Here is a 12,939-nt window from a genome sequence, read left to right as displayed (position 1 = left end):
TGCTTTACGGTAAACCTTCTACCTTTACAACCAGATGCCACCTAGAACACAACATTTTATCCAGACTATCCCTAAAGAGTGGCATATCTAGAAAAAATCTAGTAGAAACTCTAACAAGAGAAGGGCTAGGCAAGGAGGCAGGAGGACATGCTCTCTTTGGACCAATACTAATAAAACACATTGAAAGAGGGAATTCTTCAGCATGGACTTCTTTACAGCTCTGAAATGTCACATGGCCAAATTCCAAGAGCCGCAAAGAAATCTGATGCTGGAAAGGAGTCTTCCATTGGCTGTAACAATTGATACCGGCATTTGGTACCTTGGCCCAGTACCTTGAATTTGAAGCCTTGGGTTTATTCTTGCTAATTGCATGAGTGTTAGTGTCCTCAGTGTGTTTATGGTGTGCAAGACTTGTTTTTTCTGACTTATTTGATATACTGTGTGAGGCCAGGCAGAGGCAGAAGAGGCCTTGGGTGCCATGCTGTAGGGGGTTAGGCTAGGGTGAGAGCATCTCCTGCCCCTTCATTGCTTGCCCATCTCTTCTACTGTGCAGCTCAGTCCTGTAGATTACACTTGGAGATTGTGGCTCTCAATGGGTAAATAGTGGCCCTCTGCCCTGCTGTCAGACAGCCACTTATGCTGTGTCAGAAGATCTGCCTGCTTCTGATAGCTCCTGGCTGTCACATCGTACTGATGATTGCACAGGGAGAGCCGCACTCGAGTTGAGAGGAATCTTAATAGAATCTTAATCTTAACTGCAGAAGGGTAGAAAAAAGAGACTATGTAGGAAACGCCTGCGTGAAAAGCCAAGTCTTCAGTAACCTGCATAATCCATAGGACTGAGCTATCAGTTTGACAGCTTGGGTGCTGCTGTGCATTCATTTATGAATGAAAGCTACTTTTGTAGCTTTCGTTAATAAATTACTGTTATATGTAAAGAAAAGCCCCTTTAACACGCATTGACCACTTGTTTATTCTCCTCTTCCCTTTTTTTTTATCATTTATATACAAACTTTTACAAAAATGTTTGTGTATTATCGTGAAAACCAACAAACCACAGAATGAAATGTGTAGTAAATCCTAGTTAGTTTTTTTGACCCTAGAATTTATAGCTCCAAATTTTCTTAAGTCCTTTATTTTACCCCAAAAAATGATCCATACATTTTACTTTCAGTGCCTTCTACATGTGTACACATACGCTATATTACCAAAAGTATTGGGACGTCTGGCCTGCACCTCAACCCGATAGAACACCTTTGGGATGAATTAGAGTGGAAACTGCGAGCTAAGCTTTCTCAACCACATCAGTGCCCGACCTCACAAATGCACTTCTGGAAGAATGGTCAAACATTCCCACAGACACACTCCTAAACCTTGTGGACAGCCTTCCAAGAAGAGCTGAAGCTGTTATAGCTGCAAAGGGTGGGCCAACTCAATATTGAATCCTACGGACTAAGCCTGGGAATTTCATGTAAAGGCAGGCATCCCAATACTTTATGGCAATATAGTGTATGTTAGGAGTCCTCTTGTGTTTTACGGGAATACAAAATATTGTGCATTTTTTTTAAGTGAACCTGCGCTTTGGCCATGGAGGACAAATCAACAGCTTCAATATTGGTCAATTCCACCGGCAGCATATACTTATGTATTTACTTCTCTTTGCTCTCCCATATGACCATGAATAATAAAGATATATAGCCACCACTCCAAGTTTGGGGACCATCTAACTCACTTCCCTTTCTCCTCATGTAAGAGAACTGATGATTGTCCACTCAGGTAGCCAGTGCTGTCACGTGGGGGCACATGGGGGCAAATGGGGGCACGTGTATCAGTGGGTAGGTTTTTTTCAGAGAACTACAGGAAAACAAAAAATGTAGTCAGACTTCATTTTTGCTGGTGGTCATTATTTTATTTTAATAATTTGAATGTTCCAGTTTAAAGCAGAACATCTGCCCCTCGCTGGCACTGGCGGTTTTTTTTTTTACCAGACTTTTCCCGGGTGCCGGGATGCTGCCATATTTGTTGGCCAGCACAAGATGACTTCATCCCTGCACACTTTTTTAATTGCATGTCTCAGCCCACCAGCTTGCAGTTTTTTTTTTTATTTAAGACTTCAGTTCTGCTTTACATTAAACCGGGTCCTTGCTATAGATAGTAATGCACACGGAATTATTATTATTTTTTTTCTACTGCAAAATCCTGCTATCATTTCATAATAACAAAAAAAAACCCACACAAACCCCACAATTAGAAATCAGTTGCTGTATTTTACTTTGAACTTGTTTATGCTATGCTGTCACAATGATTATTTTTATAGATGGAAACGTATGCTTGGTATATTTTTGGCTACAGCATAATTAACACTCACCTGCTCTCACTGATATTACATGTATGCACTTCTTGGAAATATACTGTTTGAACCGTTGCCATAGTGACCTGTTATTTTCTCTAATATATGATGAAATTATTTCCCCAAGAAAAAATTCCTGATAAGATTCCAAACTTTTTCCCAATTGTAGCTCTGCCAGCTCATTCAAAAGTATCTGTGCATTTTGTACAGCCATGTTGAGTTGGTCAGGGTTAAATCCTTCAAATTGTGTCTTTTACACAACATTGTACAACATTGCCTAGCAATCACGACTCTGTAAAAGACAGTGGGGACCATGTTAGGATAGCCACCTTTTTGTCAAGCCAAACCCGAAACACTTTAGTGGCTTGGGACACCTTTGGGTGCCCCAAGGAGAGTAGTAATGCCGGGGCGCATATCATTCCGCAGTGGATGTGGCCAAATTGCTGTTGCTGACATCACCCTGCCCCCAGATTCTGTATGGCAACAGATTTGTGTGTGACTAACTTGATTACACGGGGAGCCACCAGCCCAGTGTGAATAACGTGTCTTTATTTCAGTCCTCCTGAAACCCGGACACATGATTCAAGACTCAGACTGTCTGGGTGAATCCCGGACAGGTGGCAACCCTAGACCATGTAAAACTATAGTGGGAACCATGGTTGAATCTAGGAGGGTGCAGAGATGAACTACGCCACCCCCCCCCCCCACAATTTTAGTTGCATCCCTCAAAGCCAGGCTACAGTCACAAGTATGACTTGTACTATCTATGTTCTATTCATCTGCAGGTCCAAGGAGTGACCCTTGATCTGCATATGATGTCAGTTAAATGCTAAGTTCACCTTTAAAAAAATAAATTAAATAAAAAAATGAATGCACATATTTTTGGAGGTAAAAGGTAAAAGGTAAAGGTAAAAGAGTGAATGGACTATGATGGCGCTCATTAGCGTCCCCTAAGTTCATTGAAGACTACAAGCCATCTGCTGCAGATCTCTGTGAATGAATGCAGGGAAAAGATCACATGCCCAATGTCACAGGGCTCAGGGGGTGAGGGGGTGGGGGGTTGCTGCATAGTAACATGTTTCATGTTAAACCCTATAACGGTCAAAATGTAACATGTTACTAAAGGTGAACCTAACCGCTTGCCATTCGTATAATGTATATATACGGTGGTAAGGTGGCTCTGCTGCACAAGAACACGTACCTAGTATGTGATCCTGCACCTCCGGGTCTGGGGCAAACGCGTCCGGCAGCCCGCTTAAGCTGTGATTAGATACAGCAGGAGCTAATCAGCAGGTATGGTGGACTCGATGCTTCGGTACACAGGCCGAATGGCGATCTGCCTATGTAGACAATGCAGATCATCATTCTGTCATTACAGAAGGCATGGATCCTGTGTCTCTGCTAAGCAGGGGACCGTTTCATGCCTTCCTCTAGTACAAGCACATCCCCCACAGAAGTAAAGCACTGGTCAGGCACACAGTTAACCCTTTGGTCACTCCTGATTTTAAACCCTTCCCAGCCAGGGTCATTAGTAAAGTGACAGTGCATTGCTTTTAGCACTGATCACTGTATTAGTGTCACTGGTCCCCAAAAAAGTGTCAGTGTCCCGACTGTTCGTCGCAATATATCGCAGTCCTGATCACCACCATTACTAGTAAAAAATAAATAAATAAAAATATCCCATAGTTTGTAGACGCTATAATTTTTTTGCAAACTAATCAATATATACGCTTACTGGGATTTTTTTTAACACAAAAATATGTAGCATAATACAAATTGACCTAAATTGATAAAGAAATTCGATTTTTTTTTTTCAACTTTTTTTTTTTATTGGATACGTTTTATAGCAGAAAGTAAAAAAAATAGTATTTTTTCCAAATATTTGGTCTTTTTTTGTTTATAGCTCAAAAAATAAAAACTGCAGAGGTGATCAAATACCACCAAAAGAAAGCTCTATTTGTAGGAAAAAAGGGACATCAATTTTGTTCAGGTATACCGTCGCATGACCACGCAATTGTCGGTTAAAGTAGCGTAGTACTGCATCGCAAAAAATGGCCTGGTCATGAAGGGGGTTAAATCTAATCAAGGTCAGGTGGTTAAAGCAATCTTTCAAGAGAAAAATAAATAAATAAAATGAGTTCCTCCTTAATATTAACCTTATATTGCTTCTTAGGTAGCCATGGCTAGCACTGATCAACCTCCTTTTTCCCTATTATTTTCTGTTTTAACCAATAATAATCATTTTTTTATTTGCATTTTTGTTTGTTTTATATATTTTTAGTGTCTCGTAAAAAAAAATAAAAAATTTGCAAAATAAGGGGGAAAAAAGCTTTTCTGTTTGTAATAAACAATATAGTGCTTGTACCAGAAGATAATTTGTATCATTATACCAAGGAAAATGTATAGTATAAAATTTACACTTTATCCGTAGTAACACTTTTTTTTTTTTTTAACTAACTCTTAGCCCCTGTACACACGGTCGGAGATTTCGACAACCAAATCCGTCGGATTTTGTCCGTCGGATCTTGTCCGAAACTGTTGCATACACACAGTCGGACTAAGTTATCGAAAAATCCGATCATTCAGAACGTGATGACGTAATTTGGTTATGATGGGACTACATTCAGGCTAGTAGCCAATAGCTTTGATGTAGGAATTTGATCTGAGCATGCGTAGCACTTTGTCCGATCAAAATTCTCTACACATGATCGGAGTATGTCCGATCGAACCAGTTGGTCGGGAAATATTTCCAACAAGTTGGAAAATTGGGTCCGACGGATATTCCGACGGAATCAGTCCGACAACACGGTCCGATAGGACACATTCCGACGGATTCTCCGACCGTGTGTACAAGGGCTTATTTGGATTGCATAAAAAATAAAAAAATTTCAAGATATCACCAAAAGAAAATATTGTTTGACTTAAAACAAATCAATGATATCTATAACTTTGTTTTCATAAGTTATGACAAAGTTGTTGCCAAATAAACAGACTTTAGCAGAAATATAAAACCTACTCGGGTACATAAGGGGTATACAGATCCAACACCTGAACTGGTTAATGTTTTAGCCAATCTTCTCACAAAGTGGTCTTTGCTTTGTTTTGAATTACGTGAAAAATCTATTTATTAACTTCCATGTTGGATTGACTTTTTATTTTTTTTTAAGAGATTTTCCTCTAATCAAGTTGAACTTTTTTTACCAACAGAAATATAAATGGCAGGCAAGAGTAACAAAGTCAAGTCAAATATAACAGAGGAGTAAAAAAGAGCACAAAAAGTCCACCCAGACCGGTATGCAAGAGCAACTCATCAGACAAGCGACAACAATTATGGGAAGGATCGTCAGACAGGACATGTACTTCTCATCAGTAAGTGACATATAACATGTAACATGCTCCATGTATACCATTTACAAACACATATTGAAGAATAGGCTAGTGTCCCTTTTTAACATGGCAGAAGGTTAGACATTTAGTTGATGGTCATTGTGACATTACAGCCTACTGAAACAGGTGGACCTATTTTTATTATGTTTTTCTATGTAATATAATTAACAGATACTACCTGGAGTGTAATGCTTTATCCAGACTATTCCCAAAGAGTGACATATCTACAGGCTAGAAATGAGGGGAACAAGTGGAGGCCTAGGATGAGGGGCAGGAGGGTAATTTCAAAGATACCCCAGCCTTCAGTGGAGATACTTCAGCATTGGGGATAGCTATCTGCTCTCTATTTAGACCTATGGCAACAACATCTGACAGAGGGAAGTCTTCCAGCATGGACTTCCTTTATGGGTCTGAAATCTCATGTGACCTAATTCCAAGAGCCACAAAGGAAGCTGATGCTGGAAGATAAAGAAGGGCTACTTGGTTGTATTTCCCCAGTCCTTTCCCAGTCCACTGTAATAATTGCTACTGGGCCTTTGGTCTCTTGGCTCAGTCCTGACCACGGATACAAAAGACTTTGGACTTATTCTTGCTCACTCCATAAGTACAAGACAGAGGGAGAGAGAGAGATTTTTCCATATCTAGGCAGATGTCATATATGCCAGTAGTACTTCAGGAGGGTGGAGGACATTTTCTCAGCTATGCACACCCTACTGCATGCTTGCATACCTGAGCTAAGGGCAGATGGATTCCAGGAGATGTGTCATTTGCCCTTACTCAAAATGGCCAAAATAACGAGGGGGTGTTTTTCAATGTGATTTCTCAGCACAAGAAATTATGGAGACGTGGATAGATGGGTGAGTTGGCTTTGAATTAAAAAAATGAATGTAATAGCGTTTTTGGCTTGCAGTGCTCAGATGCAGTGTAGTTCCCTTTTTAAAGTACATTGATAGTCTTCTACTATAAAAAAAAAAAACTCTGTAGAATGGCTGTACATGTGGGAGGGTCTAAATAGACCTTGTATATAAGTGAAGGGGAGTTGCTAACAGAGGAGGCCGTATACGCCCAGGAAAAAAGTTGGAAGGGACAAACAACTGGAGCAAGGCTAGGTGTGGGCAGCCACTGATGGACCAGATTTAAGCTCTAGGTGACAACCCTAATAAAAAAAAAGTGCTGTGGACCTGGAGGGCACAGCTGATGAAAGGGTGACAACCTTGCCCATTTTGGACGCGGTAGGAAAGTGATGTCACCCCCATAATGAGAGGTTTGAGACTCTGTACATGAATATCTGTATGTTTTTTTTTTTTTTTTTTTTTTTTTTTTTAGCTCTCAGGGGGTTATGGGAGAAATAAAAAACACAGTCAGGCTTGATGCTGTTGCTGGTGATTGTCCACTCAGGCAGTCAGTGCTGTCATAAGGGAGTACACCCAACAACGGTTGTGTTTCGGAGTTTAAAGGGGGGCTATAGGGGAAACAGAAAATGTGGTATGCTGCTGGAAAATATACTTTTTTTTACAATTTGTCTAGAGTCCCAGTTTGGGTTAAACCAGATTCTTGATATAAGTAGTAATTCAAGTGTTATTACATTTTTTCTAGTGCAAAATCCTTCTGACTTTTCATAAAAAAAAAAAACATACACACGCACACAAATCCCGGGAATTAATTGCTGCATTCTATTTTGAACTTGTTCATGCTGTCACAATGCTTTCTATGAGATTGAAACATATACCTTGTATATTTTTGGCTTCAGCGTAAAAACTCGCCTGCCCTCTCTGATCTTTCTATGTATATACATATGCGGTTTGAATTGTTGCCATGGTACCCAGTAATTTCCTGATGCTATGCTATGTGTGCATTTTGTACAGTCATGTCAAGAGTTACCCAGGGCCAAATCCTTCAAATCATGTCTTTCACAGAGTGGTGATAATAGGAATTATCTAGAAACTTTAATGCTGACTGCTAGATTGACAGGGACATAAAGATATCATGTAGTTCTAAATTTTACAGTGAAAGGTCCAGATGTGGTTTTCTGACAGCTCGGGGCTTTGATACTCAGAGAAGCTGGCCATTAACAGTGTGAAGGAAGGAGTTGAATGTACATTATTCCAATGATCATCTGCTTATCCTAACCTACGCTGTGGGGCTATTGCCATAGAGTTCCTGGGGGCATGTAACAGACCATCATAGGTATAATTCATGAAACTAGGATTTTTGACTTAACTGTAAAAAAATGAAATAAAAAATTCTTGGAGTACATTACAGGACATGGGATCAGAGTTGGAGATCATTATAATGCAGCTGCAACTAGACTTCGACAAAAAAAAAAACTGTAAGGTTTCCATGCCCAGCAAGCCTTGGTTTTGTACAGGGAAGAACCTTTATTCTGCAATGTACTTGAAAAATATGATTTTGTGGGCAAGTTAAAAAAAATCCTATTTTCCTAATCGTACATTACAGGACACAGGATCAGAGTCTTAGACCATGGGACATCCAAAAGTATCCCAACTGAGGGATGGTGAACGTGTTTGAGATAAAACCCTGGAATATTTCCTCCTTTGGGACAGGGACTCTGACACCACGAGAAAGGAGCTGCTGGAGAGCCAATTGGAGATCCACCTGCCTTTTGTGGGTAGGTTGGTAAATTTGACAGCATGAGACGAGGTGGAGGCAGAAACCAAAACTCTAGTTTGTGATCAAAAAAGGCATCTGTTTTTCCCGACAAATTTTAATTTCTGCGGAAATATTTCTGAGATTATCCTTCTTGCATAGTACATCCCAGTGGATGACACCACTAAGGTCAGCCATACATGGTTTGAATCCTGCTGAACCAGCCTAGATTTGAACCATTAATGGGCAGGCTGAATGTACCAGGTTGATTGACTGATCAAATTGGGTACAACTTGCCTGCCGGATTCTCTTGTGTTTATCGCTAATAGCTACTATAGCCACTAGCGATGATCACTGGCTTCCTCCAGAATGTTCCCCCCACCGGGAGAAAACAATGGGCCAGCAGGATGGATTACCACATCAACATGGTCTGTGTTGATGGGGGAATCTAGCAAGCGTCTTTCCTGTCGTGGTTGCAGGAAAGAAATTTGCTCTGTGTCTGGCCAGTCTAACAGTGGTATTCTCTCTCCATTTCCAGCCTGTTGATTGGACAGTGAAAAGTCAGCAGCAGACTGATGAGATCACCCCAATACCTTTTCTGATCTCTATTCCCAACAGCATGTTTCATGTCAGCACATAAAGCATACCTAACTAGTCCCCAGGACTGCTCCCTCCTCTCCCAGTTTGAGATGTACTTTGCTTGTATTAAAAAAAAAAAAAAGATCTATTAATCAATACTTAACCAAATTAATTAGTGTTTTTTATCTTTAAAAAAATGACTGTTATTTTTCAGCTGATCCCAATAAGATTTGAAAATTAAAGGATTTTTAGCCTTGCGTTAAAGCTTTGTGAATTGAGCCCCATGCATACTAAACATTCCACACAGGATGCTTCTAATGGTGAAGAAACCATGCAGAAGAAATAAAGTGTTCAGACTGGTTTTGTGCACAACTTAACATCTGCAGTAAAACTCTGAAAGCAATTCAGGTACTCAAGGCACTTTGTTTAAACCTCTGCCTTCATCTCCATTAACCACTTGCAGACCGGACCAATTTGCTGGTCAAAGACCAGACCCCTTTTTGCGATTCGGCACTGCGTCGCTTTAACTGACAATTGCGCGGTCGTGCGACGTGGCTCCCAAACAAAATTGACGTCCTTTTTTTACCACAAATAGAGCTTTCTTTTGGTGGTATTTGATCACCCCTGCGTTTTTTTTTGCGCTATAACCAAAAATAGAGCGACAATTTTGAAAAAAACGCATTATTTTTTACTTTTTGTTATAATAAATATCCCCCAAAAATATATAAAAAAACATTTTTTTCCCTCAGTTTAGGCCGATACGTATTCTTCTACATATTTTTGGTAAAAAAAATCGCAATAAGCGATTATTGCTTGGTTTGCGCAAAAGTTATAGCGTTTACAAAATAGGGATAGTTTTATAGCATTTTTATTAATAATGTTTTATTATTATTTTTTACTAGTAATGGCGGCGATCAGCGATTTTTATTGTGACTGCGACATTGTGGGGGACCCATCGGACATTTTTGACACATTTTTGGGACCATTGTCATTTATACAGTAATCACTGCTATATAAATGCAGTGATTCCTGTGTAAATGACACTGGCAGTGAAAGGGTTAACCAGTGGGTGGCAGTGTAGGGGTTAAGTGTTCCTAGGGGTGTGTTACTAACTGTGGGGGGGTTGGGCTTTCATTTAGTGAACACTGATCTCTGCTCCAATCACATGGAGCAGAGAACAGCGTCACTAGTTGCTAGGCAGAATGGAGAAATGTTGTTTACACAGCATTTCCTCCATTCGGCCGCTCCGTGAGACGATCGCGGGTATGCCCGCGGCGATTGAGTGACCAGCGCGGGAGCGCGCCGCCGGTGACGCGCTCCCAATGGCAGGGCGGCATTGAATATTGGACGTACCTGTACGCCAATATGCCTGCCCGTGCCATTCTGTCGACGTACATCGTCGTGCGCTGGTCAGGAAGTGGTTAAAGTGTGCTTCTCAAAAGAATGCAAAATGAAAACAAATAAAATTCAGTAAATTTAAGCAATAAATACACATTTTCTCTATTTAATTTTTTTATTTATTTTTTTAATTTTTAAAGCAAGAACGCAGTTAATACCAGAGATGGCCACAACCTTTGGCCCAATATTAGATACAGTGATAGTCATACAACTGTACAATATTTACCTATTGGTTTAGTGTCTGAAATTAACCATTGACCATTGGGTGGGTGGCAGTCAGTCTAACACTTATAAGTGCAGGGGGGGGGGGAGGGTTTCTCTGCTAATGAGATTTGGAGAGTAATTTAAGTTTGAAGTTGCATTTTAATTGGGGGCTCAAATGAGAACTAATCTGGTCTGGTACATTGTGTGTATTGGAAGCATTGTGCTATTGACTGGTGTGTGTTGGTAGTTACATTTTGCTGGCATCCAGAACTGTTTGATCTTGAGGCATGACCAAACTATGTGGTATAAGTCCCCTTCCAATGCTGGTCATAGACTGCTTAAACCTCAGCTGGTTCAGCAGGAACTGGTCGAGATTCAAACCATGTATGGGCAGGTTAAATGTACCAAGTTGATCGATTGATCAACTTGGGTACAGCCAGCCTGCCAGATTTTACTTGCAATTATCACTAGCGGATGCTGTAATACTGTCTTCTACTGATGGGGACGGCTTCCCCTCACTGGGAGAAGACATGACAATGGCTTGACAGGAGGGATTCCCACATCAACACTGTTTGTGTTGATGGGGTAAACAAGCAAATTTCTTTCCTGCAACCATGATTGGCTTGCCTTAATGTCCATATGAGACCACAGGAGGAAGGGATTCGGTCCATGAGTTATGATCAGAAGAGTGATACATAGGAGTGGTGGAAAAAACGATGTGTCATTGCATGGTATTTTTTGGCCTTTATTGGTCCCCCAGGAACGGTTGTAGAGAATTTTAACAGATCATCAGACTGTAATTGGGGGCAGTTTGGCTCCATTTATTGAACCCGGTTGCTGTGGAGGAATAATCCAACGATTGGCAGCAGAAGTTCTATAGGTTGGAAATCAGTTTTTCTTCTGGATTGGGATGGCTTAAGAGGGTGTCCAAATAGTTTTCACAATCTTTATGAAATACATTGTGGGTGGTGCTGTTAACATATGATCTCACCTTAAAAATTAGAAATGTATTAGCAGACAAGTAAGGAAACTTCTCCAGTGCACAGTGGAAAGTAACTGTTGTTTTGTGTTGGTATTCAGTAAAGGTTTGATGTAGCAAAGACCCTTGTGGTGCCAGTGTTTGAGGGTCGGGCGTCTTTTAGATTCTGGTAAGTCTGGGTTGTTCCACATCAAGAGGAAGAGAGATACATTGTTTAGTATAGAGTGGGTGCAAATTTTATGCCAAGTGAGGCAGGTAGTAAAGGGATTTATGGCCATATTTGTAGACAGGAGCTTCTTGTTGCTAAGGAGGGCCTATAGCAGGGGTATGCAATTAGCGGACCTACAGCTGTTGCTAAACTACAAGTCCCATCATGCCCCTGCCTCTGGCTGTCCTGCTTGTGGCTCTAAGAGTCTTGCTATGCCTCATGGGAATTGTAGTTCTGCAACAGCTGGAGGTCCGCTAATTGCATATCCCTGGCCTATAATAAATGAATGCAAAGTAGCATTATTTGATCTAGTGCCTGTATACACTGAGGTTTCCTGAATCCAGTCCCTTATATAACTGGTAAGAGAGAATAAATTATATATTTCAGTGTCAGGTAAGTTGCCCCCACCCCATTAGGGATTTCTGTAAAGTGCTTAGACATATGGTTGCTCTCCTATTGCTCCATCTTTTTAAAAATTCTGCCTGTACAGGATCATACCTGTTGATCCTGACAGAAATCCAGTAAACTCCTAACTGCTGTAGTGAACTGGCAACTCTGCCTCTGACACTGAAATCCCAAACAGTACTGTCAGACCGGAGTAAGATCATGAGGTGGAGGAGCGCTGGACACAGATTTTCAAATATGCAAATTAAATTATTACTTGAGCCCTGTTGGCCTGTGTGCAGCAGCGAGTGTTGGAGGCCAAAGTGCGTGCCAAAGGAAAAATCCTTGAGTCCCAAGTCTTTACTATAATACAGAACACCTTTCCTTTTCTTCAGTATATAACATAAAGTTATGGGGTATTCTGAAGTTCTTCCAGTAGGGAAGAACTTGGACAGGCCTCATAAAGACCTGATGATTGCCCCCTGAAACAGGCTGTATACACTTGTTGATTTTGCTTTTATTGGAAAGAAATATTTTGTTGACTCCAAGATTGGTGTATGGTGATCCTGCTGTTATAAATCCTTCGATCGAGTTGTTAACATTTCCTCACTCTATCCAAAACTATAGAAAAAGTTTTGGCTTTACATACAATTAGAGGATGGTAATTCTGCTGAAAATGATTTGCTTTTTTTAGATATGCTTTGCCACAACTGGGATTTCCTTTTTTTTTAAGATTTGGCGATTAGCATATATGTAATGGCTGAAAATGCATCAGTAATTTCCTAATTCAGTATGATAATATTCTGGGGAAAGCTAAGAAATGTTGTCAGAATGGTAATTCAT

The 12,939-nt window shown here is 40.5% G+C and overlaps 1 long non-coding RNA gene across 1 annotated transcript in view; it reads left to right on the top strand.

Annotated features, from left to right (window-relative positions):
* The window catches only part of LOC143942934 (uncharacterized), a 383,250-nt gene that overhangs the window by 181,683 nt on the left and 188,628 nt on the right, over positions 1-12,939 (top strand). Inside the window, exon 3 of the long non-coding RNA XR_013264860.1 lies at positions 5,558-5,719. This is a non-coding gene — a long non-coding RNA (uncharacterized LOC143942934). The remainder of the gene's footprint in view (positions 1-5,557; positions 5,720-12,939) is intronic.

This window comes from Lithobates pipiens, unplaced genomic scaffold (assembly GCF_037356315.1).
Source record: "Lithobates pipiens isolate NorthernLeopardFrog02 unplaced genomic scaffold, aLitPip1_a1.2 Scaffold_30, whole genome shotgun sequence".
In the NCBI taxonomy this organism is placed as follows: domain Eukaryota; kingdom Metazoa; phylum Chordata; class Amphibia; order Anura; family Ranidae; genus Lithobates; species Lithobates pipiens.
The sequence above is the reverse complement of the archived record's forward strand: the minus strand, read 5'-3'. Positions and strand labels throughout refer to the sequence as shown.